Raw genomic sequence first — 26,336 nt, 5'->3', positions numbered from 1 at the left:
AGTAAGCTGCTAGGTAAGCAACTGACAACAGCAGCTGAACCTCAACTGACATGTTGGCACCCCCCTCTGCTCCATCAACTGGCAGCTGCTCGTACTCACCAAAGGCCAAGTATGAATGAGGCATGACATCACGGGTGCACAGGTACTTGGTGAGGCCTCACGTCCACGACTGTGCTGACTGCTCCCAACTCCTGGCTTCGCTCCACTAAGCACGCTGCAGGGCACCGACTGGGATCCGACCCCGACTCCCTGGCCCTGCCGCCATCAGGAGCGAATAGGAGAAGCTCCACGCAATAGCCACATGCCAAACTCTGCCCAGGGCTCAGCCACACAGCCCTCACAGATCTCATTGGTTTAAGGGAATGTTCTTGAAAGTTCACAATACACTCTGATGTAGCTTAAATAGGCCACAATAAGTCTCAAACCCTGTTAGACCTGGCACCATTGGCATGGGTCTCCCTTCCATTTTTTGCTGTTGCATCTGATTTTTTTGCTGCTTTTAGATGCTTTGGGCACTGTGCCACTGCTATTCAGTGTCACAGTGCAAGTGCTCCCTATGTTAAATTGATGTATGGATTAGTGACTCCATGATTGGCTTATTTGGTTTACTTGTCAGACCCTAGTACAGTGCACTGCATGTGCCCAGGGCTTGTAAATCAAATGCAGCATGGGAGAGAGAGTGGCTAAGAAATTGTACCCCTCGTGCACGGGCGAAATTACTTGCAGTGGGCTCTGCACGAAGGGGGAGAAAAGAGATTATAGTATAAAGTTTAGAGTTGTTCCAAAAAGGTACTTTGAAAAGTTTCTCTTGATGGCTGGTTACCTGTACACTTCTTATTAATTCGGTTCTAAAAATGTTGTAGTGCTTGCAGCGGCCCCTCTTTCGTTTGGTTTCCACTAAATTCAAAATATATCGACTGATGTTACTGTCATTTCTTGTCTCTGTAGATGATCGAATTTTTGACTTTTACTTCTGTCATTATTTATTCGAGGGGAGAGCGATGGAAAAGACAGGCAGGGAGAGAGATTGGGGAAAGAGTGTGTGATTAGAAAAAAGACAGGGGGGTAGAAAAGAGAGAAAGGAAGCTGAGAAAGAGATTAACGAAGTGTGAAAGAGAAAGGGGGAGAGAGAAAATGTGACGGAGATAGAGTTGGAGTCCGAGTAGAGAGGGGGAAGTGAAAAGAGCGTGTGCGAGCGGAAAACAGTGTGAGAGAGGCAGGGAATTAGCGATGAAAAGAGACAGCGGGCCATGCTCTGACAGAGATATAGGGGCACAAACAGGCCTGTGTGAACTTTTGTGCAGCACAGTTCTGAGAGGGAAACTGTTGGAAAGGCGTTCGCCGGAGGGGGGTTCGATGCACGTCTTGCCCACCCCTTTGACCCACCTCTCCCAAGTAGGCCGAACCAGGCGCGCACACCCTGAGCTTACACTACGAACAGAGTGACACCACACGTATTCTTTGTAGGACGATAGGTTCTTTTATCGAAGGTTTCAAGGGATCTTTATGATCCAAAGCGTAAGGAGTACATCAGCGGCACAAGAGTCTACAAATCGGTGGTAGGGGAATGGGGGAAGCGGGACAGTCTTTGAAGGTAGTGTCTCTGCAAAGTACCCTGCGGATAGCTCACAATCCTCGAGCTGGAGGGTGTTGTTTCTCTGGGCGACCTCTTGCCAATTTGTCCTCGAGGGGAGAGCCGCGAGTTACTCAGCAGGCACAGGTAGTCGGAGTTCGGGAGCCGCGATCTTGTCAGCAGGGCTCAGAAGGTTCAATGGCTGGGGGCCGCGAGTCACTCAGCAGGCCCAGGTGGTTCGGAGATCGGGAGCCGCGATCTCGTCAGCAGGGCTCAGATGGTTCAATGGCTGGGGGCCGCGAGTCACTCAGCAGGCCCAGGTGGTTCGGTATTCGGGAGCCGCGACAGCGTCAGCAGGCTTCGATGGTTCCAGGTCTTCTCTGCCATTCGTTCCTCCGGCACCCCTTATTATACTCCCCCTGCCCTTTGAAGTCCGGAGTCCTCGCAGAGGGGGCCTTGGGTGACTGAGGGGCTTCGGCGGGATTTCCTGCCGCTCGTTTCTTTGGTCTTTTCAGGTGGGTCTGGGAGGGACCCCAGACGCTCGGCAGGCGAGGAGCCTGCTCCCCAGGGGCCTGGTGGCCGATCGAGTCCTCCCGGGGGAAGGCGACCTGAGGTGTGACTGGGCTGGCGCCTCTTGGTCTGGCTCGGGGGTTCCCGCTCCCTCGGTCGGACATGCGTGTTAGGGTGTCGAGTCTGTCGGGGGCTCTGGCCGGCCCTCGGGTCTGTGTGGCTGGGGCGGCCGGAGTCGGAGATGTCGTGTCTTGGGGGTGGTTGCAGGTTGGCTGGATGATCGGGAGGGCATACGCCGTGAGGCCGGTCTCACACGCGTCCCCCCCAGCTGAAAGGCGTGGAGAACTACCCATCCACTGGGGGGTTCTCCTCGCCGAAGCGGAAGAACCGGGATAGGCCATCGGCATTGGCATGATCCGTCCCGGGGCGATGCTCGACAGTGAAGTCCATCCCCTGGAGGGAGATTGACCATCGTAATAGCTTGGGGTTCTCTCCCCTCATCTGCATCAGCCACCGCAAGGGCCGGTGGTCCGTCTGCACTCGGAAGTGGGTTCCGAACAAGTAGGGCCGTAGTTTCTTGAGGGCCCAGACTACGGCGAAGGTCTCTCGTTCTATGGTACTCCAGCGCTGTTCTCGAGGCAGCAGCCTTCGGCTGATGAAGGCTATGGGCTGATCGATGCCCTTGTCGTTGAACTGCGAGAGGACGGCTCCGATGCCGTGTTCGGATGCGTCGGTCTGGACCACAAACTCTTGGGAGTAGTCGGGGGCCTTGAGTACTGGGGCGGTGCACATGGCAGTTTTCAAGGCGTCGAACGCCTGCTGGCACGGGGGAGTCCACTGCACCTTCTTCGGGAGTTTTTTGGAGGTCAACTCCGTGAGAGGCCCTGCGAGGCTACCATAGTTTTTAATGAACTTCCGGTAGTATCCTGTGAGGCCCAGGAAGGCCCGGTCTTCTGTCTGAGTGGTGGGGGCTCCCAGGACTTGATGGCGTCGATCTTTGGTTGGAGGGGGGTGACCTGCCCGCTCCCCACCTGATGCCCCAGGTAGACCACGGAACCTTGCCTGAGCTGGCATTTGCTGGCCTTCACTGTTAGGCCGGCTTGGCGCAGGGCCAGCAGTACTTGCCGGAGGTGCTGGAGATGCTCGTGCCATTGAGAGCTGAATACGGCTATGTCGTCAAGGTACGCTGCGCTGAACTCCTCGAGTCCGGCCAGGACCTTGTTTACCAACCGCTGGAAGGTGGCCGGTGCATTTTTCATCCCGAACGGCATGACCCTGAAGCGGTAGTGTCCATCGGGTGTGGAGAAGGCGGAACGTTCTTTTGCTCCCTCCGTGAGCGCAATCTGCCAGTAACCGCAGGTCAGGTCGAAGGTGCTGAGGAAACGAGCGGCCCCAAGGCGGTCGATGAGTTCGTCGGCGTGGGGGATAGGATGAGCGTCCGCTCGGGTGACCGCATTGAGCCCCCGGTAGTCCACACAGAATCTTAGTTCGGGGGCGACCCCAGGGGCGGCCGCTTTCGGGACCAGGACTACCGGGCTGGCCCAGGGGCTATCGGAGGGTTCGATCACTCCAAGGGTTAACATCTTCTGTACTTCGGTCTTGATGCAGGTGCGGACCCGGTCAGGCACCCGGTAGGCTCGGTGTCTCACAGGTGGGCTGTCGCCGGTGTCCACGTCGTGGACACACCAGTCGGTGACTCTTGGGATGAGGGAGAAGAGGTCTGCGAATTGTCTGAGCAGCTGGCGGAACCTGGCGGAACCATCCAGTTCTTTAGCGCACAGGGGGTCGGGCAAGAGTTCAGTGTCTTCTTCCGCCCCATCATCGGTGGCCAGTAGCAAACTTAACTCCGTTCTCACAAAGTGGGGCTTGAGACGGTTAACGTGGAGAACCCGGAGGGGGTTCCGTGGGTACTGTACATCGATCAGGTACGTGACCTGACTCTTCCGCTCGATCACTTTGAAGGGGCCAGTCCATTTGTCCTGTAGGGCGCAGGGTTTCACCGGGGCCATGACCCAAACCTGCTGGCCCGGCTGGAACTCGACCAGAGTTGCGTTCTGGTCATACCAGCGCTTCATTTCTTCTTGGCTGGCCTCGAGGTTCGCCTCTGCGAGTTCTCTGAACTTCCGGGTCTGGTTGCGGAGCGCCAGGATGTAGCGGAACACATCAGGAGGGGTCCCCCGGGGGCTTGTCTCCCAGCCCTCTTTGACCAGGCTCAGGGGCCCCCAGACGGGGTGTCCGTATAGTAGTTCGAATGGGCTGAACCCCAGGGATTTTTGGGGAACTTCCCGGTACGCGAACAGGAGGCAAGGGAGGAGGACATCCCATCTTCGGCGCAGGGGCTCCTCGAGGCCCAGGATCATCCCCTTCAGGGTTCGGTTGAAGCGTTCCACCAGGCCGTTGCCCTGGGGGTAGTAGGGGGTCGTGAACTTATATGTTACTCCGCACTGCTGCCACAGGGACTTCATGTAGCGGGATATGAAGTTAGTGCTGCGATCGCTCACAAACTCGCGAGGGAATCCGACACGGGAGAAGATCCCCATGAGAGCCCGGCCCACCACGGGAGCCGCCACGGTGCGGAGGGGAATGGCCTCGGGGTAGCGGGTGGCATGGTCCACCAGGACGAGGATGAATCTGTGGCCCTGGGCGGTCTTCGGATCCAGGGGTCCCATGATGTCGATGCCGACCCGCTCAAACGGGGTACTCACAACGGGAAAGGGTTGTAATGGAGCCTTGCGCTTTCCGCCACTTTTCCCACTGCCCTGGCACGTGAGGCAGGATTTACAGTGGACTTCTACATTTGCTCGCATCTTGGGCCAATAGAAGTGGGTAACTAATCGATGATATGTTTTGTCTTGGCCTAAGTGTCCTGCCAAGGGTACATCATGGGCCAGGCCCAAGAGGAGGCTTCGGAAGCGCAGGGGTACTACCAGTACTCGGGCTGCGCCTAGCTCGGCTGACTTTTGTTCACTGTATAGGAGGCCATTGTCCCAATAGACCCAGTGGGTTCCGGTCCGGTCACCGGCGGTCTGTGCTTCTGCTTGTTGTCGGAGTCCCACGAGGGAAGGGCAGGTGGCCTGTTCCTGGCAGAACTCTTCACGGGAGGGACCTCCCTCACAGCACCACTGGGCCATCTCGGACAGTTCTCCGAGCTCCGTCAGCGCCTCAGGGGCGGAAGGTTCCGGCCCTTCTCCTGGGTTAGTGTCTTCTTCTCCTTCCGAAGGAGAGTTGTCCGTTTCTGGTAGGGTGCCCCGGTTCTCGGGGACAGTGTTCGGTGGGAGGGCCTCACCGCCCTCGGAGAGGGGCAATCGCGCGGTCATGGAGCGTGTGGTGGCGCAGACCCATTCGGGTAGGCCCATCATCCCGAGATGGGCTCTTCGTTCCACTTGCCCCCACAGGGAACTCTCAAGGTCGTTGCCCAGGAGGCAGTCTACGGGCTGTGATGTTCGGACGGCTACCTTCAATACTCCGGAGACTCCTCCCCACTCGAAAGGCACCAGAGCCATCTGGCAGATGCTCTCGGAATTGTCGGAGGATATGACTGGACAGAGGGCATCGGGTAGGATCTGGTCTTCAGAGATTAGGTTGCGGTGGACCGCGGTGACACTTGCCCCGGTATCGGGGAGGCCCTCGACTCGGTGGCCATTGATGGTCACCTGCTGTCGGTACTTCTTTGTGTTGGCGGGCAAGGGTGTCCCGGGGACCATTTCTCGATCACCAAGGGAGACCAGGGCCATGGCAGCTGGTTCCCACTCTTCGGAGTCCTCGATCTCTTCCCCTAGGGCCACGGAGGCCATCTGCCGGGCCGGGGGGTTGGTCGTTGCGGGTCGTTGATACTGGGGACACTGGCGTAGTGTCCTGGCTGTTGGCAGCGGAAGCAGGTGATCCTGGTTCGTGGCCCTAGCCGCACCGGGGCTCCGGTGCTGGCTGGGGACGGGGCTGGACCGGCCGCTGGTGGGCTGCTGGGAGGGCTGTGCGGGGGCCCCCCTGGGAAGTCTCTTGGTCGGCCGTGGTCCTTCACTGTGGCGACCGTAGTCTCCCACGGGGCCTCAGGTGGCCCGGGTGTTCACCCAACGGTCAGCCTCGGCGGCCAGCTTCCGAGGGTCGGTGAGCTTACTGTCCAGGAGATGTTGGCGCAGTTCTACAAAGCAATTGGCCGCTAAATGTTCCCAGGCGATCAGATCAAACAGCTCTTCGAAGGTGGAGACCTTGCTGCCCTTGATCCACCCGTCCAAGGCCCGGCTGTAAAAGTTCACGTATTCTACCCATGTGGTGCCCGGTATCTTTTTGCAATCTCGGAACCGTTGCCGGTACATCTCGGGAGTGAGTCCATACCGGCCCACGAGGGCTTCTTTCATGTGGCTATAGGAGTTCATGACCGTGGAGGGCAGATCCAGCAGGGTATCTCTTCCTTCGCTTAAGAACCGGCCCCATAGCCCAGCCCCCCAATCCTTCTGCGGGACTCGGTGAGAGGTCATGGCGACTTCGTAGGCCTTAAACCACTGCTGGATATCGTCGTTTTTGTAATACTCCTTTACCACATCCTTGGGGATGGTAGACTCCCGGAAGGTCGTGACTCTTCGCTTTTAGCCCTCAACTCGATCTCTTTCAGGCTGCGTTCATGTTCCAGCTGGAGTTTCTTTCCGTCGTGCTCTCTTTGGCGTCTCTTTTCCTCGAGTTCCCCTTGTAGCCGTAACTGCTCGATGGCTAGCTTTTTCTCGGCCAGTTTTAGTTCTCCCTCGATTTTCAGCTTGGCCAGTTCAAGTTCGTGGTTGCGGCCTCTCTCTCGGTCTGCTAGTTCCTCGGGGGACAGGTTCCCCTCTGGCCCGCTGTTTCTCACCGGGATGCTTTGTGGTTCATGGGCGGAGTCTCCTTCCGTTTGGGTCGGGGGCGCCCCGTCTCGACCCAGGTCTTCAATACTTTTTGGAAGTCTTCCTTTGTGCTTAATCCGGTGGTAGCGATTCCAAGGTCTTTGCAAAATTGTTTTAATTCTCTATGCGTATAATAGTCCAATTGATCCTTTCGGAACGTCGCGCTCATTTCGGTACCTGCGGCACCCAGGGAGGTTTCTCCTTCCATCTCTGTTTGGTAGTGCGTCAGTCGTTCACTGCACGCTCTCTTTCGGTGTCGGCTCGGATCCCGTCGTCTGCCACCAAATGTTGGAAAGGCGTTCGCCGGAGGGGGGTTCGATGCACGTCTTGCCCACCCCTTTGACCCACCTCTCCCAAGTAGGCCGAACCAGGCGCGCACACCCTGAGCTTACACTACGAACAGAGTGACACCACACGTATTCTTTGTAGGACGATAGGTTCTTTTATCGAAGGTTTCAAGGGATCTTTATGATCCAAAGCGTAAGGAGTACATCAGCGGCACAAGTGTCTACAAATCGGTGGTAGGGGAATGGGGGTAGCGGGACAGTCTTTGAAGGTAGTGTCTCTGCAAAGTACCCTGCGGATAGCTCACAATCCTCGAGCTGGAGGGTGTTGTTTCTCTGGGCGACCTCTTGCCAATTTGTCCTCGAGGGGAGAGCCGCGAGTCACTCAGCAGGCACAGGTAGTCGGAGTTCGGGAGCCGCGATCTTGTCAGCAGGTCTCAGATGGTTCAATGGCTGGGGGCCGCGAGTCACTCAGCAGGCCCAGGTGGTTCGGAGTTCGGGAGCCGCGATCTCGTCAGCAGGGCTCAGATGGTTCAATGGCTGGGGGCCCCGAGTCACTCAGCAGGCCCAGGTGGTTCGGTATTCGGGAGCCGCGACAGCGTCAGCAGGCTTCGATGGTTCCAGGTCTTCTCTGCCATTCGTTCCTCCGGCACTCCTTATTATACTCCCCCTGCCCTTTGAAGTCCGGAGTCCTCGCAGAGGGGGCCTTGGGTGACTGAGGGGGTTCGGCGAGATTTCCTGCCGCTCGTTTCTTTGGTGTTTTCAGGTGGGTCTGGGAGGGACCCCAGACGCTCGGCAGGCGAGGCGCCTGCTCCCCAGGGGCCTGGTGGCCGATCGAGTCCTCCCGGGGGAAGGCGACCCGGGGTGTGACTGGGCTGGCGCCTCTTGGTCTGGCTCGGGGGTTCCCGCTCCCTCGGTCGGACATGCGTGGTAGGGTGTCGAGTCTGTCGGGGGCTCTGGCCGGCCCTCGGGTCTGTGTGGCTGGGGCGGCCAGAGTCGGAGATGTCGTGTCTTGGGGGTGGTTGCAGGTTGGCTGGATAATCGGGAGGGCATATGCCGTGAGGCCGGTCTCACAGAAACGCTCCCCAAGTCTCGCGTTGTGCGTAGTATCCTGCTGCACAGCCCCTGTGGGTTCGAGTTGTGTTTATGTGGGCGTGTTTAATCCCTTTACACCTATTTTTGTTAAATTCCTTGACAGTGCCCTGTGTGCTTGCCCCGACTGGTGGTCCTGTTTTGTATGTCCAATCTGTGTGTCTTCGAGCCCTTTCTCACGCTCCACGTATTCCCGGTCTTACCCTGGAGTCATGCGAGTGTCCGATCCATCTGAAACGTAACATGTGTGTCCAGTTTTGCAGCCCCCACCGTTCACCGAACCCCCACACACGCCATGGTCCGGTTATATATACATGACACAAGGCATCAACTTACACATGCAATATACGGGGCGTTAAACCAAGCACGCCATGTGCTTGCCCTTTTACCAAGGGTGCCAACTCGCGGCTACCCATAGAATATTGCTTTCAAGTCCTCGGATCTCTGTGCCTTCAAAAACATTCTGAAGCCAAAGTAAAGAACTACAACTCCCATACTGCACTGAGGTGGTCATTTAAATAACCGGAATGAAAGGGCAATGCTGACCCAGGGGGTCTGGCTAAACGACCTAAACCAGAGCTTGGACTTTTACCAAGCATTGGCAGTTTGAGGCGGGGTCAGTGTGTGGAAACCGAGGAGGGTTACACTGTAAACAGTGCAGAGTCCAGTGCACACAAGAATGGCTTCCCCTTCAAACCTCTTGGAGCCATCGGGCCATGCGAACGCCTGCTCTGACACTGTTTAAAGAAACCTCTTCCTGATCTGTCAGACCCCAGCAGAGCGGTTGGACTTTTATTCTTCTACAGCAGTCATACTCCTATCGCGCCTCCCCAGCCCCCCCAATCTCTCTTTCCAGGAGCTGCCAGCCGCTTCTAGGAGTTGCCGCACACTGCACCGTGGGCAGAGCTGGGAGACACGCCACAGATCCACGCAAGTTAAACGGGCTCATAAAAACGATGCATGGCGATTATAAGAGAACAGCACCCCACAGCTGGCCTGGCTGCCCATGTGCCTTCCTTGCCCTGCGACTGCCTCTAGCAGCCCGGTTTGCCACTGATTATGCCCCCTTCAGCCCTCCACACTTTCACCAAATGTCGGTGGCATCACTCCTAGCAACAGTGTCAATAATGGTCATATGGTTGTTGGGAACGAATTATGAGTCGCTAGGGGCCATTGTGATTTTTTTTATTTAAATAGGTAGCGAGAACAGGAGATAAGTGTGCGGTCATATTACACATTTCAATTCATTTTATCTGTGTTTGCATTGCCATTTTGTTAATAACGAAGCGGTGATAATATCGCATCATTTGTGGTCTAATAACGCAGGTCACTTACATTTATCAAAAGCCTCTAAATGTGCTTAGTTACGTGTTGATAAATCTATACCGAAGCCACCAAAAGAGAACTCGGCCAGACATCCTGTGCAGTCCCGGCTCCCCCGAAGAACCCCCCACCCACTGTGTGATCTTGGGCATGTGATTTTCTTTTCATTCTTTAGGTCTGAGTTTTCTTATTTGCCATAGCTGCCCGCAAATAGATGAGGGCCAAGGACAGTGTCTAAGGACAGTGGCTAAGAAGTTCTCAGAGACAAATGGAATTTTCTGTGGCACACCTATAAATATCAGTGATCCCAGACAAACGCGCCTCATTTCTGCCTCTTCATCTTTACGTACAGCTAGGGGTGCGTCATGGCAATGCACTTAGAAGGAGGACACAATGGATCATTCATAAACCCATATTTGTCTGGCAAGTGGGCGTAACGCCTTTCCCACACCCTGGTCCCGGAGCATCAGGGTGTTTCTGAGTCCAGCCTGCCCCGCCAAGGTCATATGAGGTCGAGAGGTTGTGTGCGCACCGTCTGCCTTCGGTGGTCGCTGAGGCCTGAGGAGATGGAGGACCAGGGACGCTGGCTCTGGTTAGGATGGGGGATTGGTGGTGGGCCGTTGCCATTGCTTGTATTACGATAGCAGAGCGGGGGCTTTCCACCGCCAGCCATGAGTCAGGCCGTTCTCACAGCCGCTCCCACCGCAGGCGGGGCTGGGCACGGAGAGCAGCCCTGGAAAATGTTGTAATCTGCGCTGCACACGGGAAAGAAAACATTACTGCACATGGGAAAACATTACTCTGAGGGCTTCGCGGGCGAATATGGACAGCAGCCCTGGAAAATGTTGTAATCGGCGCTGCACACGGGAAAGAAAACATTACTGCACATGGGAAAACATTACTCTTGGGGCTTCACGAGCGAATGGGGGAAAAAAAAGTCACCCCAGGCATGTCTGTTTCCAGGTGCCACCGTCCTCCAGTCTAAAAAGATCTGAGGGCAAATTTAAACAAGCTGAAAAAACAAGACTTCGTAAGCATGATCCTCACTATACGCTCCCCATAGATAAGAAATTGCTTCACGACAGCCGTGAAGCAGATGACCTAGTCCGGATGGGCCGTCCAAAAGGGAGACAGGGCGGTAACCAAGAAGCATCCTTTTCAATGAGAATCCAGCGTTTAGCATAAATGCTGATGTGACTCAATGAAAATGATGGGCGAGGCTTCAAGTCCCCTTCTGAAATCTCCTGATCACAATAGACCTCGCAGAGTTGCAGCGCATGTGCGCTGCAACTCTAGGCGAGACCTAAAAAAGCACACAAATCCTTCCTAAAACTTGAATAATTTCCAAAACTCATCTCAGATGCATTTTTAAATGTCTGTCAGTACTCAATACTAAATATGCCTTAATTCTTACATGGGTCATGTGGGTTTACTAGCTAAAACTTTAACTGGTCAGTATTATTACATCATAGATTGGGTTAACAATACATTAAACCAGAACACTTCTGCGTATTATCATGTAGACCTTAAATTACCTCAAATCTGAAACCATAAATTTACTCACCCCGTCAGGGAATTGAACCCCGGTCTCCCGCGTGACAGGCGGGGTTAATGACCACTATACTAACAAGGAATCTACTGCTGCCTGCGGCGCATGCAGTGGGCCCTGTAAGAGGGTGCCTCCTTAGTGCTGCATTAGGCACATCCCCACGCCCTGTCGCTGTGACCCCCTCCTTGGGAGTCCCTCCTAGGTCTGGCGCCTCTGCGTCATCATTTTCAGTGCGCAGTGGGCTGGGGACAAGTATTTATACTTGCCCCACACATTGCCCATCCTCTTTGTTCCCCACTGGACACGCTGTCCAGTCTCGCCGGGCTCTAGGTGGTGGTGGTGGTCTCGGTTCAGGTTTAAATTTGATTTTGTTTGCGGTGAACTCGGGCCAGGAGGGGCCATTGTCTGGGCTGAACAGCCTCCCTCCTCTTTTCCCCTTTTGGGATCCCTTTGGCTCCGACCTCCTGGTTGTTGCATGCTCCAGTAACGTACGTGGAAGAGAGGACTGCACCAAGGGCTGGCATATTTGGAAGCCTACATGCAAGTGCTTGGCTGGCAGCATCCCACTAATGAAACGCTGAGAATCACATGCTTTTATGTCATGTGCACACATTTTATTAAGTGAAAAGTGTTGTTTGAGGGCTGTATAATTACCCTAATGGGTTGTTAGTCCAATGTCCTGAAATGGCACTTTGGTCTCGTAAGTGCAACTGCACTGCAAATCATTTCTCGGTCTGGGGGTTTGAGGCTGTCCTGGTTGCCTGGGTCCCGATTTGTGTTGTGAAGGGGGTGGGGGTGTTTGCAGCGTGGGTTGTGCCGGCCTTTCGACACGTGGAGTTGGGGTCGGGCCGGTGGCTGTGGCCGCCGGATTGTTGTACTGTGTTTTTTCAGGGAAGGGGGAGGGCAAGATAGCTGCATGTATGGAGATCCTGCAGGCTTGCAACCAAAGCAATACGTGTGTTGCTATTTTTAGCACTGGACCCTGCTGGTGAGTAAACTTGAGCTGGAAGAAACAGGTGTTCTGTTCCTTTAGAAAGTAAATTGGCAATTAAACACCTTTAAATCTTGTTTTATCTTGACATATTTGTCAACTACTCAAGGACAGAGGTCACATGTCAGTTTGTCTTTTTACTAATTGTTGCTCATGTGTTCCTGGAAAATGGTGTTGACTTTTCTTTCTCTTTTTACAGTTAATGCTTTTTGTCAAGTGAGCTATTTGACAATAATTGTGAAACAAAATGCAGTAAAATGTCCGTTTTTTTCTCTAAAACAACCTTCGAACAGCTTGGAAATAAATAGTACAAGTAGATCAGAAATTATGAAAGAACTTTTTTTGTAATTCAGAATTGTGTGATGCAAACAAAGATTTAAATTGGAGGAAAACAAATCAGAACACTTTACTTGGTGATGTGCAAATTACAAATATTTGCAAAAACGTTATTTCCAAACATTGTACATTATAAGTTTAAAACCACGTGTCAGTGACAAATGCTGTGGCCATTTCAATGTAAGTTCTGCTGATTGCAAATAACAGTGGTGTTGGAAAGTAGGATCTGCTTCTTATGGGTACCCCCAATTTTTGTTTGTTGTGATGCTGTTTTTGACTAGTCTGACTGGGATCCTGCTAATCAGGACCCCAGTCTATCTGCTTTCTCCGTAAACTGTTATGTTATGTAGGGGGTGGGCGGAATTTGTGAAATTCACTTTCACAAACTATCGCGAAAATGTTAAAAATCTACGCAAACGCGCGGAAATATCACGAAGATGCAGAAGTTTTTTTCCCGCCCGTTTGCGGTATTTTCTGCGTGATCGCGGCTCGCCAACTTACCCATGCGGTTGCTCACGGGCGCGGCCATCTTGTTTTCACTTGTTCCGCCCGCTCGCGTTCGATATGACGTGCCCGCGTCCTCACGCTCTCGCTAGCGGTGGAGAATGACGTGTTCGAGATCTCAATTATCTCATACTCTCGCGGTGCATGATCGCGAGAAGGAAGACGTGATCGCGCGATGAATGACTTGATCGTGCGACAAATGACGTTAATGCGGGCGCGAACTGTCGCGAGACAGCGCAAATGGCTACCAACAGTCCAACATCTCGTGGAGAACGCGACCGGATCGGAAAAACTTGTCGGCGAACGCGGGGATTCAGGTAAGGCGATCGCGCGCACGCGAGAATGTATTTTTTTACAGCGCGAGGAAGAAAAAAAATTCCGGTAAGATGCGGATTACGGAAATTTTGACATTTTCGCGCTCTCCGCCGAACGCAAAAATGTCAAATTATCACAATTTACGCGAGCGGAACGGAATTTTTGCCCAGGCCTAATGTTATGTACACAGGTACACTCCAGATTGGATACTGGAGTACTCTTGTCAGGCCCTAGTTTATGGTACACATGTACCCAAGGCATAGGTACACCAGAGGCCCCCCATGGGCTGAATCATGTATTATGCCTCCCATGAGAGACCATTCAAAATGGAACTACAGGCCTGCTAGTGCAGCCTGTGTAAGTTGGTGCATGTATCACTTACTTAAGATATAGGTTTACTATATCTAAGGGTCACTTAGTTCTAAGTGAGAGGGTGCCCCTGCATGAGCAAGACACCCCTGCAGCCTACGGAGTCCATTCTCCGCAGTAGTCGGTGAAGCAGCCATATGCCATATATAGAGGGGCATTACGTAACCGCGTGATGACAAACTCTAAAACGGCTGAAACAAACTCTATTGTGTATGGTGTCAAGCATGTTGGAATCATACCTCCCACACCAGTAACCGGCGTGGGAGGTATGATTTCACCCCTCAGAAGCGAGCTTCGTGGGGTCCCTGGTGTTCCCGGTATAAGCCTTCTAGTCCCAGGCAGCAAAAAATGGTTGCTGCTGACCAGAGACACATTTCTGCCCTCCTGCTGCTGAGCCAAGCTTGAGTAGAGGAAGGTAGGACAATAGGCATCCTGTCACAGGGAGGTGTGACCACCTCCCAGACAGGATTTAGTGTATTAGGTCTGGGTGGGTGCGCTTGCCAGCAACTGAAAGTCTGCATGAGGGGCCCATTTGGTGTCCCTGTGCATAGTCCAGTTCAAACCAGTCCTAGGAGCCATTGGCTCCTGCTCTGGTGCGAAACTGGACAAAGGATATGGGAGTAACCTCCCCTCTGTCCAGACCCTCCCCTGGGAGGGTCCCCTGAATCTTTCCAACCTTCTCCTGTGGGCACTGAAGGGCTTACCTGGCTGTAGGACCTTAGATTCGACATGGACAAGATTCTGAACCACAAACCACTGCACTTCGACCGTCTGGGCACTCTGGACTTCGCTGACTTCGACTGGGCCCGACTTTGTCTCCCTCTCAGTCTGCTGCATCGTCTGTGCCCATGCACCATGCAGAATCTGTGTAGGACCTGTGGAGCATCAAGGACAACTAAAGATAATCTCCCTTGGAGTGAAGGAGTCACTCCCCTACATTCACAGGCACCTCAACACTGCTGACTGGTCTGCTGATCCCAAGCTCCTACGGACTGCGTAGGTTCCAGCAACACAGGAGGTGGATTTCTATGTCCCTCGAGGCCCGAGCTGCCCTCTTGCTGAGTTTGAGGCAGTATACCTCGTGGGGGCTGCAATACCCAAACCCCTGTGCTCCGTATATATTTGCAAGTGCATGTGCTTGTTGTCATTTCCTGAGCAAGTGCATTAGGTTCTGAGTAGCCCTAACCACTGGCACCATTTCCTACCAAGATCTTTGACCTCCTCATACTGAGTTCTGGCGTGGCCTGTTGTTTGGTGAAATCGCTCGAGGTCCTCTCACAACTCCTGTGCCTCTGGCCTGTTGGTCCAACTGAAGGTCCACTTTGCTTTTTGTGGGCTCCTCTGGTTGCTCCAGGCTGGCCCTGACTCCCCTGTGTGTGGTGAGTCTCCTGGACCATAGGGTAGGGCAAACACGCGTCAATTACTTCAGAGGTAGAAATTAGTTGTCCAGTAAAAGGACGGGTAACCCGTAGGTTGCAAGACGGTATGGAGCCTGCCATGTTGGGGGGGCCCTGGTTATGATGGCGGCCACATCCGGGGCATTGGCGGACTTACAGGGTGATCCGGAGGCTGATTGGTAAATAGGGGTATCCTTTCAGGAGCACAATAGGGGTGCCTTATGCAATAATCCCAGGAGTCTTTACGGCAGGACCCTGGTTTAAAAGCGACGGCACCCCGCTAGTCCTTCGGGCAGTTGTTAACCTGAGCAACCAGGGGCTTGCCTGGCCACGCTCCGCCCCTAAAAAGGCGTGAATAAAGGAATGGACTGGTAGTCGACGGTATTTAAGGGGGATAACCCCCACATAAATGGTAGCACCAATTGGGTTGGCCACTCTGCATTTTGGCTCATGAGGCGGGCAGGGCAGCTTAGGTTAGTCACCGCTGCCCGCCCTTGGATCGCCCGTACGTTAACCCACCATGTTGGCATACTCCTTGTATGAAATAAACCTGCAGCAAACTGTTTCCCAACAACATTTGTGTGGACTAATTATTTTGCAGCGCAACTTTACTGCTAAGCACTATATCCATTGTCACCTGCTGAACAGCTTCTCATCATTTCCTTCAACCAGCCCGTTCTTCCTCAGTGACTGATCCTTTTCATTTACCACCTCCTTTACACCAACAGGGGAGGGGCTAGGGTAGGGGGGCACCGGCTTTTTTTTTTTTCCCCATTCATAAAAAAAGGGGACCGCACGACACCTGAAAACTACCGGCTCGTTGCCCTATTAGACATAGAAGCGAAGGCATATGCCAGAATTCTGTTGAAAGAACTAGAAACCTGGGTAAAGGACATTTTTTTCAATCCGGTTTCAGACCTCAAAGTTCTACCATAGATAACATCTTAGCACTGGGACACTTGTCACTCCGTGCGACCCAGCCATCACAATTACCCCTGTTTTGCTGTTTTGTTGACTACAGTGCAGCCTTCGACCGAGTTGACCGCTGGAAGCTGTGGGGAAAAACTGGACTCCTGGGGCATTCCTCAAAAGCTGTTAAGGGCAATAATCGCCCTTCACGAGGGGACCTAGGTTCGTATCAAAACCAGTCATTCGTCTGCAACAACTAAGGTTCCAACTAATAACGGTCTTAACCAAGGATGCGTTCTCGCCCCTCTTTTTTTTTAATCTCTACACAGCCGACCTGGGCAAAGCCCTGGGGGGGCAAATCTAGTAACATCAAAACTGGGGAATGAGCGACTCCAAATTCTCCAATACGCTGACGACATAGTCATAATGGATCACACTAGGACAGGCCTACAGAAAGCCTTAGAAGCTCTGTATAGGTTTAACCAAAAGAACAATCTCTTGATGAACCAAGAGAAGACCAGGATAATCATTTTTGGGAAGTACCACCGAAAGAAGACACCACAATGGCACCTAGGTGACCTGCAAATCAGGACATGCAGAAGTTATAACTATTTGGGTCTCAGGTTATCGGACGGGGCCAAACCCCCAGCTCATCTGAAACATCTAAGGATTAAGGGGGCCGGTATCATACACAGCTTGAGAAATCTCAATCGTCGTCTACAGAGTCCGACTGCCGAACCCATCTTGAAAGTTTTAAAAGCAAAATGAGTCCCCTCTCTTAACTACGGCCACCTAGCCTTCCCCAGAGCCTTTACTAAGTTCCTCATAAACCACCAACTTTCTGCCTATAAGAAGGTGCTAGAACTTCCACGACAGGCCAGGAAAGCAAGAGTAAGGTTGGAGCTGGGTCTCACCCGTCTGGATATCAGCTGCTTAGGGGATATTCTAAAATACTATATTAGCACCCTGCGTGCTCCAGTAACCTCCCTGAAAATGCAAATTAAAATAATCTTTGAAGAAGGAGGATCTCCATGGCAGGGTCAGCTGGCAGTACCCGTAGAATCGCTAGAAATAGATGCTCAAAATGTGCACAATTTAAATATTCCAGTAACCACATGGAAAAGAACAGTGGATACACAGGTTAAGAAAATATCCTACGAAAGAGATTTGGAAAGCTTACACCACCAACCCAATCTCTCAGCACTGGACACTTCCTATACAGTGGGCAAACCACAGCCTTACTTTGAGTGAGCACTGACAGTCCCGGCCCGGAAAAAAATCGCATATATGAGACTTCTCACACTGCCTATCGTGGATTTTAACCAAGCCTGGGCCCGGAAGGATAATTCAGTTGCATGTCGACTTTGTAGTTACCATTGTGAAACCTGGCTCCATCTGCTGTGCTGCTGCCCAAAGCTAGCTAGCGAGCGGCACCGACTGGTTCTTCCAATTTGCAGGTCTCACGGTCTTGTACGATGCAGAGAAGCCTCAGACCTGTGTTTCTCTGCCAAAACAGCTCAAACAGTAGCGCGGTTAGGGAAATTTACAGAATCAAACCGGGCAGCACAGTCACAGAAAATGGAGTTACAAAAAAGAAACCAGCTGGCTATCAAGCAAGAGAGACTTTGACAATACTCCCCACTCATTTGTATGCACTTGCACTTTATTGCCAGTTTGGATAAACAGTTTTTAATGTTTTAATTCTCTTATAGTTTGCAGCAGGTTGTGCAGGATTTTAACTCTTTTCCTCTTTTAGATTATTGTAATGATAGTATATTGTAACGATTTTAAGTAATTGAACAATAAAGCTTAACACACACAGTGACTGATCCTTTTCATTTTCCACCTCCTTTACACCAACAGGGGAGGGGCTGGGGGGGGGGCACCGGCTCAACAAAGACACATACTTTCCCTTGCACAAAACGTTTACACATACACACTCCTCCCTCACACCTTCTCACCTCCTAGCAGACACTCTCAGCAGTGCTCCCCAGCAGCATCAACTGATGCCAGAGTCACCACAAACAGCTCCCAGGGCTGCTTCCAACGGGGCGCCGGCCTGTCTCTTCAGCCCAGGGGCCCCTGGCTCTGTCTGTTGATGGGGGATTGCAGCGGGGGCTGCACACAGGGAGTGAGGAGGGAGGGAGACCCTCCCACCCCCCAGCTGGAGGAGGAAGCTGGGCTGTAAAAGGGAAGAGAGGAGGTAGGAAAAGCCCAGGTGTGTGAGTGTCTGAGAAAGAGGCGCTTTCTATTGTAAGCAGAGGGAAAAAGAGTTCAGAGTTTGCCAAACTCCTTCGAGACAGATTTGAATCAGTGACCTAAGGATGTCAGCTTCCCCACTACAGTCCTCCGCTCTACCAACTGAGCTATCGAAGGCTCATCTGGCAGGGGATGACAAGGCGGTATATGGCATGAGAAGTGGGCCCGGAGCCTGCCCATCTGGGCAGCTTTCTGTTTCTAAACACCGACTCAAGGGCTTCATAAAGCTGCGAAGCCCACAATGGAGAGTTTCGTTTCCAAACAACACCCCCCCCCTTCTCACACCCCTGAAAAGGGCTGAAAAGAAACAAGCACATGTTTTACTAATCCACAGACACTTCTCAGACAGATGAAAATGGGGAATAACAACCCTTAGCCTTTGCAATAGTTCTCTCCCTGGATGGTTCCAGGGCTGGCTGCGTGGACACTTATGTACAGGATCTGACCCTCTGCGTGCTTGCTTCTGCTGCTGCTATGCGTGTTCAGGGAAGATTGGTTCTGTCTTGCTCTGGCTACACATCTCCATGTGTGCCTGATTTACAATGAAATGCCGGTCAATGTGGTGTTTCTCTAAGCAAAGCCCACAAATGAAAAGAAACAGGTCTCCTGGATTTGCCAGTGCTTTTTTCTAAGTGGTAATACATCCGTTATGAAGAATAAGCCTCGAGAACCAGCATTCACTTTTATATCAGTGCTTTGTCTCTCTCCCTGAAACGCCACGTGTTATTAACAGGTGGCAAGTCAAGTAACGAAGAAATCTATGTAACAAAAGACTTGTCATTCAAAAATTCTTTAAAGGTGTGTTTTGATACGATTAAAATAAACCCATACTGAAAAACACACCTTCCCTGACAGAGAATCGAACACGAGCCACGGCGGTGAGAGCGCCGAATCATGACCACTAGACCACAAAGGAATTCTATGTCAGGACCGGAGGCTCCGATTATGCTTCTCAATCTTTACTAGAAGCTCACAGCAGCCAATGAAAAACAGAGATAAAACCATGTGACAACCATAGAGTCTCTTCTATATAAGGTCCCTGTCAGCACATAGTCCTCTTTCTTTGCTGCTCCGCAGCCAGTTAAGTACACTTAAATTTTCTCTTGATGAATGTATTGTTGCAGAGTTGCCTTATTGCTGGCATCTATTGTTTACATCGCGCTTTCTTATGCGCGTGAATGCGACCTCGGCGTTTATAGCTTTCTGTGAGGCTGTCGCTAGATGATTTCTGTTGGTTGCGCTGCGAGCGCCTACCGGCATACCTGTATCGGTGTAACCGTTACCTTGTTGGCGGGTTACCTTGTTGCGTGTTTGCGTGTGTTGAGAGGGGTTTTTCACTCGCGTCGCCGGTACCAGTGGAGCGGGAGGTTGAGGAGCAGGGATGCGCATCGGCTTGACGCGCAGTCCCCTTTCACTTTTTACGAACCTCGGCCAGCGCGCATGCGCGGCGGCCATCTTTGTCCGATATCGGATTTGGACTTGAATTGAACGCCGGAGCAGCGTTTTTACATGCTTCTGACCCGAGTGTATGCCATTTGTGCAGAAAAAAGGCTCGTTTTCGCTCCTCAGACGCCCCTGATGTATATAGATTCTGTGGGGCTGTACAATTGAGCATAGGCTTTGCCTAGAGTGGGTTTTTTGCAAGCCCTCCCTCCCTCCACATTCTAAAACTTTCACCGAGATTCACCTGTGGGTGATTGCTTAGGGCTTGCCTGGGGTTACCACTCCCCCTGACCTCCTTTTAGAATATCTCATTTAATTGTGGGCTGGACAAAGTCACACACGCTCCTCCAGGGTCAGTAAGTGCACTTTGTGCTGATATCATGTCGGAGTATTATGAGGAGGATTACTACTATTATGAGGAGGAACCCTCTGGATCGATGGAGTATGACCTCGTTGAGGCACTGGACGCGGGTGTCCAACAGTCAGTAAACTCGGCTTTGGTGAGGGCGATTGCGCCCCTAAAACGCCACCTTTGCTCTTATGCACAACAACAAGGTTGGCTGCCAGCGTCAGGCTCCCGTGCTAAATCTGGGGGTAAAGCAAGAGCGAATCCGCACGCTGCGGATTTCGCTAAATTGGCCAAGTCAATGGCGGACCAAGAACGCTCAGCTTCTAATAGAGAAGCTACGATTACTGAAATATCCCAAGAGGATGATGTTCATGATACCTCCCCAGATCCTACTTCTGACGAAGACGAAGCCCCTCGACCTGCCAAGAAGGCACGGAAAGAAAAGCATGCCGGCCCGTCCACGTCTCCTAAGGTTCTCAATTTCGAGCCGGCGGACATTATCCATCCTAACTCCACATCCTGGCTTCCATCACAAGAAGTGGCGGACTATGTCCAGTCCTACTTACGCCAAGCATTTGACACGGACATGCGGACTCGGCTGAGGTCAGAATGTCCTAGGCCGGACCTGGCGGACAAGGTGGCGGCTACCCCGGAGGTGGACCCGTCAATGTTAACGTATTTGAAAAAATATTCTAAAGATCCCAAGAAAGGCTTGGATAGGTCCTGGTGGTCCTGCCAGGATAAGCTGCTGGTCCCCTGACAAAGATTCTCGAGATGGGCTTTCGGGCCAAAGAGTCGGCCCTCTTAATTAATCCGGACGAGCTCATTGGCTGCGCCCAACGGGCGGTGTGCCAACTGGGCAATGCTAATTGTGTGCTGTCGACTGAGCGGCGCCGGTCCATCCTCCTGAAACTAGATCCCAGGTTGGCCGAATTGGCCACATCGGAATCAGGCCCACTGCCCAGGGCCTTCTGTTTGGTCAACCTTTTCTTAAAGAATTAACGAAGTTCGTGGCCACTTTCAGTGGGCTGGGCAAGGCCCAAGGTTCTTTGAAACGGGCTTTCCGCCCGGTTTTCGGCAGGGCCGGGCGCTTTCGTGGGCGCTCGTTCGGCCGGGGCTACAATCAAGGCACCCAGCGTGGCCAACAAAGAGGAGGTTACCAGGAGAACTCTGCCAATACCTCCAACTTCTACCCCTCTCGCCGTTCAAGAAACAGATTCCGCAAAGGTGGCAGATTTGGAGGAAAATCCAACAACCAGCATGATGCCGCAAACTCAGGTGAGCCTGGTTCCTTTTTCAGAAGTGACATTGGGGGGCAGAGTGGCATTTTTTCTAGACAAATGGCGCGAAATTTCGCAAGATGCATGGGTGTTGCAGACTGTACAGGGGTACAGGTTAGAGATGTACAGCTCCCCTTCGCAAGAGTTCCGCCCACTCCCGCTGTCTTTTTCCCAACAAGATCGAACTTTCATCACGGACGAAATCAACTCCTTGTTACAGAAAGGCGCGATTGCGCCTTCCGTGATACACCCTCATGGCTTTCTGAGCAATGTCTTTCTAGTAGAAAAGAAAGGGGGCAGCACCAGGTTAGTGCTGAACCTCAAAGAGTTCAACTCGTGGATTGTTTACAGGCATTTCAAGATGGAAGGCATCCATCTACTACGCGATCTCCTCCAGGAAGGAGATTGGATGGTCCGGTTGGACCTCAAAGACGCGTATCTATCCATCCCCATTTTTCCCCCCCACAGGAGGTTTCTTCAGTTTATCTGGGAGACAGTATGTTACGAGTACAAGGTCCTTCCATTCGGTCTCTCGTCAGCACCATGGTGCTTCACGAAGCTTCTGAGACCGGTAGTGGAGTCTCTCAGGGCTCGAGGAGTCCGCCTCATAATATATCTGGACGACATAATAATTTTGGCGTCCTATCCTCAGACAGTCCAAACACACCTCAACTGGGCGATACATCTGCTGCAGAGTTTGGGGTTCATCGTCAACCCGCAAAAGTCGATGTTAGTTCCCGCGCAATCCATCTAATTTCTAGGGTTCTTGATAAATTCTCTAACGTGTCTGCTCTTGCTGCCAATGACAAAGATCAGGTCGATCAAGAAAGAATTGCGAGCTGTCCTTCACAAGCAAACAACATCCCTGAGATCGTTAGCCCGCGTTGTGGGATTGCTGTCTTCTTCCATCCAGGCAATCTTCCCGGGTCCCCTTCACTATCGGGCACTCCAGCGGCTCAAGATCCACCATCTCCGGAAATGTCTCGGTTACTCAGAACAGATTCCTCTCTCAGAGGAGGCGAGGCTGGAGATGGAATGGTGATTAAACCACATGGAGGCCTGGAACGGCCGAGCGTTATTCGGAGCGGCACCGGATGTGATAATCGAATCGGATGCCAGCCGATGGGGTTGGGGAGCCCGTTGCGACACATTGACCACGGGAGGTCGCTGGTCTTCGGAGGAATTACGCTTGCATATCAATTGCCTGGAACTATTGGCCGGTTCCTTTGCGATCCGATGCCTTTCGCCGCAGAAGGCGGATTGTTGTATCCTCCTCCGGATGGACAACATATCGGCAGTTTGTTACGTCAACAAGGTGGGTGGTACCAAGTCGAGAATGCTGGCGGAGATCGCCAAAGATTTTTGGCACTTCTGTCTGCAGAACAGAATTTCGGTGGTTGCAGAATACCTCCCCGGCTCCAGCAACCAGGTGGCAGATTGGAACTCCTGTCACCTGCAAGACTCCAGCGATTGGAGGTTGTTACCCACGGTGTTCCGGCGCCTGACCCAGCTTTGGGGTCCTTGCCTGATAGACTTATTTGCATCTCGATTGAACAAGCAAGTTCCCCAATTCTTCAGTTGGAGGCCGGATCCGGAGGCGATAGCCATGGATGCATTCCTGCAGGAATGGCCGAAAACTCTCTGCTATGCGTTTCCCCCGTTTCTCATGATTCGCAGCGTTCTGGCGCTAGCCAGAACTTTTCGCGCGAACTCATATTGTTCACCCCTTTATGGAGGGCTCAAGCATGGTTTCCGGTATTGTTATCCATGAGTTGTGCGATCCCGATTCTTCTTCCCCGGTTACAGAACCTATTGCTGGACCCTCTTCAGAATCCTCATCCCTTGGTGACATCGGGCCAGCTCCCTCTCGTTGCTTGGCGGGTTTCAGGGACAGATGGAGTGTCCCGGGCCTTTCACGCGAAGCTAACAACTTCATCAAGGAAGCCTGGTCGGCCAACACCCATAAAAGATATTCCTCATCTTGGAGGAGATGGTGTGATTGGTGCGCTCAACGGGACGTGGATCCCGCTAAGGCACATATCTCTTTAGTGGTCAATTTCTTAGCCTCCATAGCTTCCTCCGGTTTAGCGTACAGGACGGTCAACAACTTCCGGTCTGCGATATCGGCAGGACATTTACCTTTGGAAGGTAAACCCATAGGAGAACATCCTCTGGTATGTAAGTTGCTTAGAGGGGTCAGGATGGTGAAGCCTCCTTGCCCAAAATATTCTCATCTCTGGGATGTCTCTATTGTCCTTAAATTTCTTGAGGCCTGGCCTTCCAACAGATTCTTATCTCAGAAGCAAATTTCGGCCAAGTTAACTATGCTCCTATGTCTGGTTTCTTGCAAACGGGTGGCTGACGTACGGGCGCTAGATTTGGCAGGGCGCAGATTTACCCCGGAAGGTGTGCATTTCATTGTATCCAGGAGAACCAAGTGTAACACCACTTCAGTCACGTACCCAAGTTTTCCTAATAATCCTAAACTGTGCGTGGTGCAATGTATTAAAGATTACGAGGTAAGTACTGAAGAATTTCGTACTAATATGCAAGGACAGCTGCTTATTGCTCTGCAGAAACCATTTCGCCCAGTGTCTTCAGCTACTTTGTCTAGATGGATGCGTTGGCTCATGGGCGAAGCGGGAATTGACATCTACAAATTTGGAGCGCATTCTGCACGCGGAGCCATGGCTTCGAAGGCATATTCGACAGGTGTCAGCCTGGCAGATATCATGAATACGGCTGACTGGTCTAATGAAAGCACTTTTAAAACGTTCTACTATAAACCTATTGCGAATGTTGCGTCAATGGTGGTGGCTCAGCTTTGAACAAGCATAATCGGAGCCTCCGGTCCTGACATAGAATTAAACATTTGCGAACATTCGTGACAAGAATTTTCAATTCTATTAAGGACTACGGAGGCGAGGATTATCCCACCCAGAGTTACACATTGTTTAATGTACTGCTTTTATTTCATCATGCTTTTCACATGGTATGTTATTATGCTTATATTTAATCATGTTATGTTGTTGCTTATGCTATGGATTTGCATTTCTCTGTGTGATATTTCCCCCCCTTTCTTCTCATGCTCTAATGTTGCTTTATCAGGCAATCTGGAATGGCTTTTACGGGGTGTTTTCTTTCTTTCAGGTACTGACAGCAAGTAAACTGGAATATGGTTATCGGTGATTTGTTGAGTACAGTTCGTTGTTCCGCTCACAAGCGAGTTACCTGGACCGGGATCCAGTGAAAGGTTCGGCCCCGTTGGGCTTGCAGTTGGTTGGACAATGCCCTGGCTATCGGTGATCCTCGAGAGCAGGTCGTGCATGGACTTAACTTCTGTTACAAAGAAAGAGGACTCTATGTGCTGACAGGGACCTTATATAGAAGAGACTCTATGGTTGTCACATGGTTTTATGTCTGTTTTTCATTGGCTGCTGTGAGCTTCTAGTAAAGATTGAGAAGCATAATCCTCGCCTCCGTAGTCCTTAATAGAATTGAAAATTCTTGTCACGAATGTTCGCAAATTTTTAACTCTAACAGCCTTTCAGAGAACGTTCTCCAACACACAGTGTGAGGCTGTGTATGCCCATGAACCATAGTAGGTAGAAAAAAACACACATCAAAATAAAACTCTCAACCCACTGTTTACTAAACTCAGGAAAACTTCAACAGACACAGAAAACACACTGCTGTGAGGCACACTGTGAAGAAAGCAATTTGCTGCACCTTGAATAGACTCAGATCTCGGGAGAGTTTACAAGCGTGGAAGATGCGTGGGACCTTCACAACACACAACTAACTGGAGAGCAAAAACAGCAGGAATGAATTAACCATCCAGAAAAATACCAGTCACTGTTCTAGGTCAGCTCCTCTTCTCAGGGACCCCTGTAGGAGGGCAGCGCCTCTTCTCAGGGCAGCAGCGGAAGGTCAGCGCCACCAGCGAGAATCAGCTCATCCTCTCAGGGCACCAGGGGAGGGCAGTGCCTCTTCTCAGGGCACCAGCGGGAGGGCAGTGCCTCTTCTCAGGGCACCAGCGGGGGGCAGTGCCTCTTCTCAGGGCACCAGCGGGAGGGCAGTGCCTCTTTTCAGGGCACCAGCGGGGGTCAGTGCCTCTTCTCAAGGCACCAGCGGGAGCTCAACGCCTCTTTCCAAGGACCCCTGCAAGAGGGCAGCGCCTCTTCTCCAGGCAGCAGCGGAAGGTCAGCGCCACCAGCAAGGGGTCAGCACTTCTTCTCAGGGCACCAGCGGGGTATCAGCGTCTCTACTCAGGGCACCAGCGGGGGGTCAGTGCCTCTTCTCAGGGCACCAGCGGGGGGTCAGCGCCTCTTCTCATGGCACCAGCGGGGGGTCAGTGCCTCTTCTCAGGGCACCAGCGGGGGGTCAGCGCCTCTTCTCAGAGCACCAGCGGGGGTCTGCTCCTCTTCTCAGGGACCCCTGTAGGAGGGCAGCAGACCTTCTCGGGGATCCCTGCAGCTTGTCCAAGGCCTCGTCAAAGCTCTCAAGTAAGCCCAGATCATGAGCGCTTCACCCAGACGAGGGGTTTTCTTTGGATGCTGAGTCCACTCGCACTCATAGTGCCAATATCGGCCACACTCACCAGCCCTCCCGCAGCAACATACAGGTAGCATAAATAAGCAGACAAGACTACTTTTTGGTGGAGAAAATTGCTGCAGGTTTATTAGCATACCAAATATGCCAACATGGTGGGTTATCTTACAGGCGATCCAAAGGCAAGCCGCCCCTCGCGGCCTACCACCTGATGGGCCAACTTGCATCGCGGTCTTAGCCAATCGGTGCTTAGCGGTTGTGGTGAGGGGATAGCCCCTCCCACTTCCGGTGAACCATTGGTCTACCATATAACTCACGCCCCCCCCTACGAGGGGCGGAGCGTTCAAGTGACCCCCGGTTGTACAGGTTTCCAACCGCCCGTAGGACAGATGGGGCGCCGTTGCACCCCAGGGTCCACCGCACAGACTTCCTGG

At 52.3% G+C, this 26,336-nt stretch overlaps 1 long non-coding RNA gene across 1 annotated transcript in view; it reads left to right on the top strand.

Annotated features, from left to right (window-relative positions):
• Positions 1-24,819, top strand: part of LOC146847613 (uncharacterized) — a 96,598-nt gene extending 71,779 nt beyond the window's left edge. Inside the window, exon 4 of the long non-coding RNA XR_014980714.1 lies at positions 24,502-24,819. This is a non-coding gene — a long non-coding RNA (uncharacterized LOC146847613). The remainder of the gene's footprint in view (positions 1-24,501) is intronic.
• The last annotated feature ends 1,517 nt before the right edge of the window (positions 24,820-26,336 follow it).

The sequence above is a fragment of the Triturus cristatus genome, chromosome 4_1, assembly GCF_964204655.1.
Source record: "Triturus cristatus chromosome 4_1, aTriCri1.1, whole genome shotgun sequence".
NCBI classification, from domain to species: Eukaryota; Metazoa; Chordata; class Amphibia; order Caudata; family Salamandridae; genus Triturus; species Triturus cristatus.
This window is presented reverse-complemented; position numbering and strand designations above follow the sequence as displayed.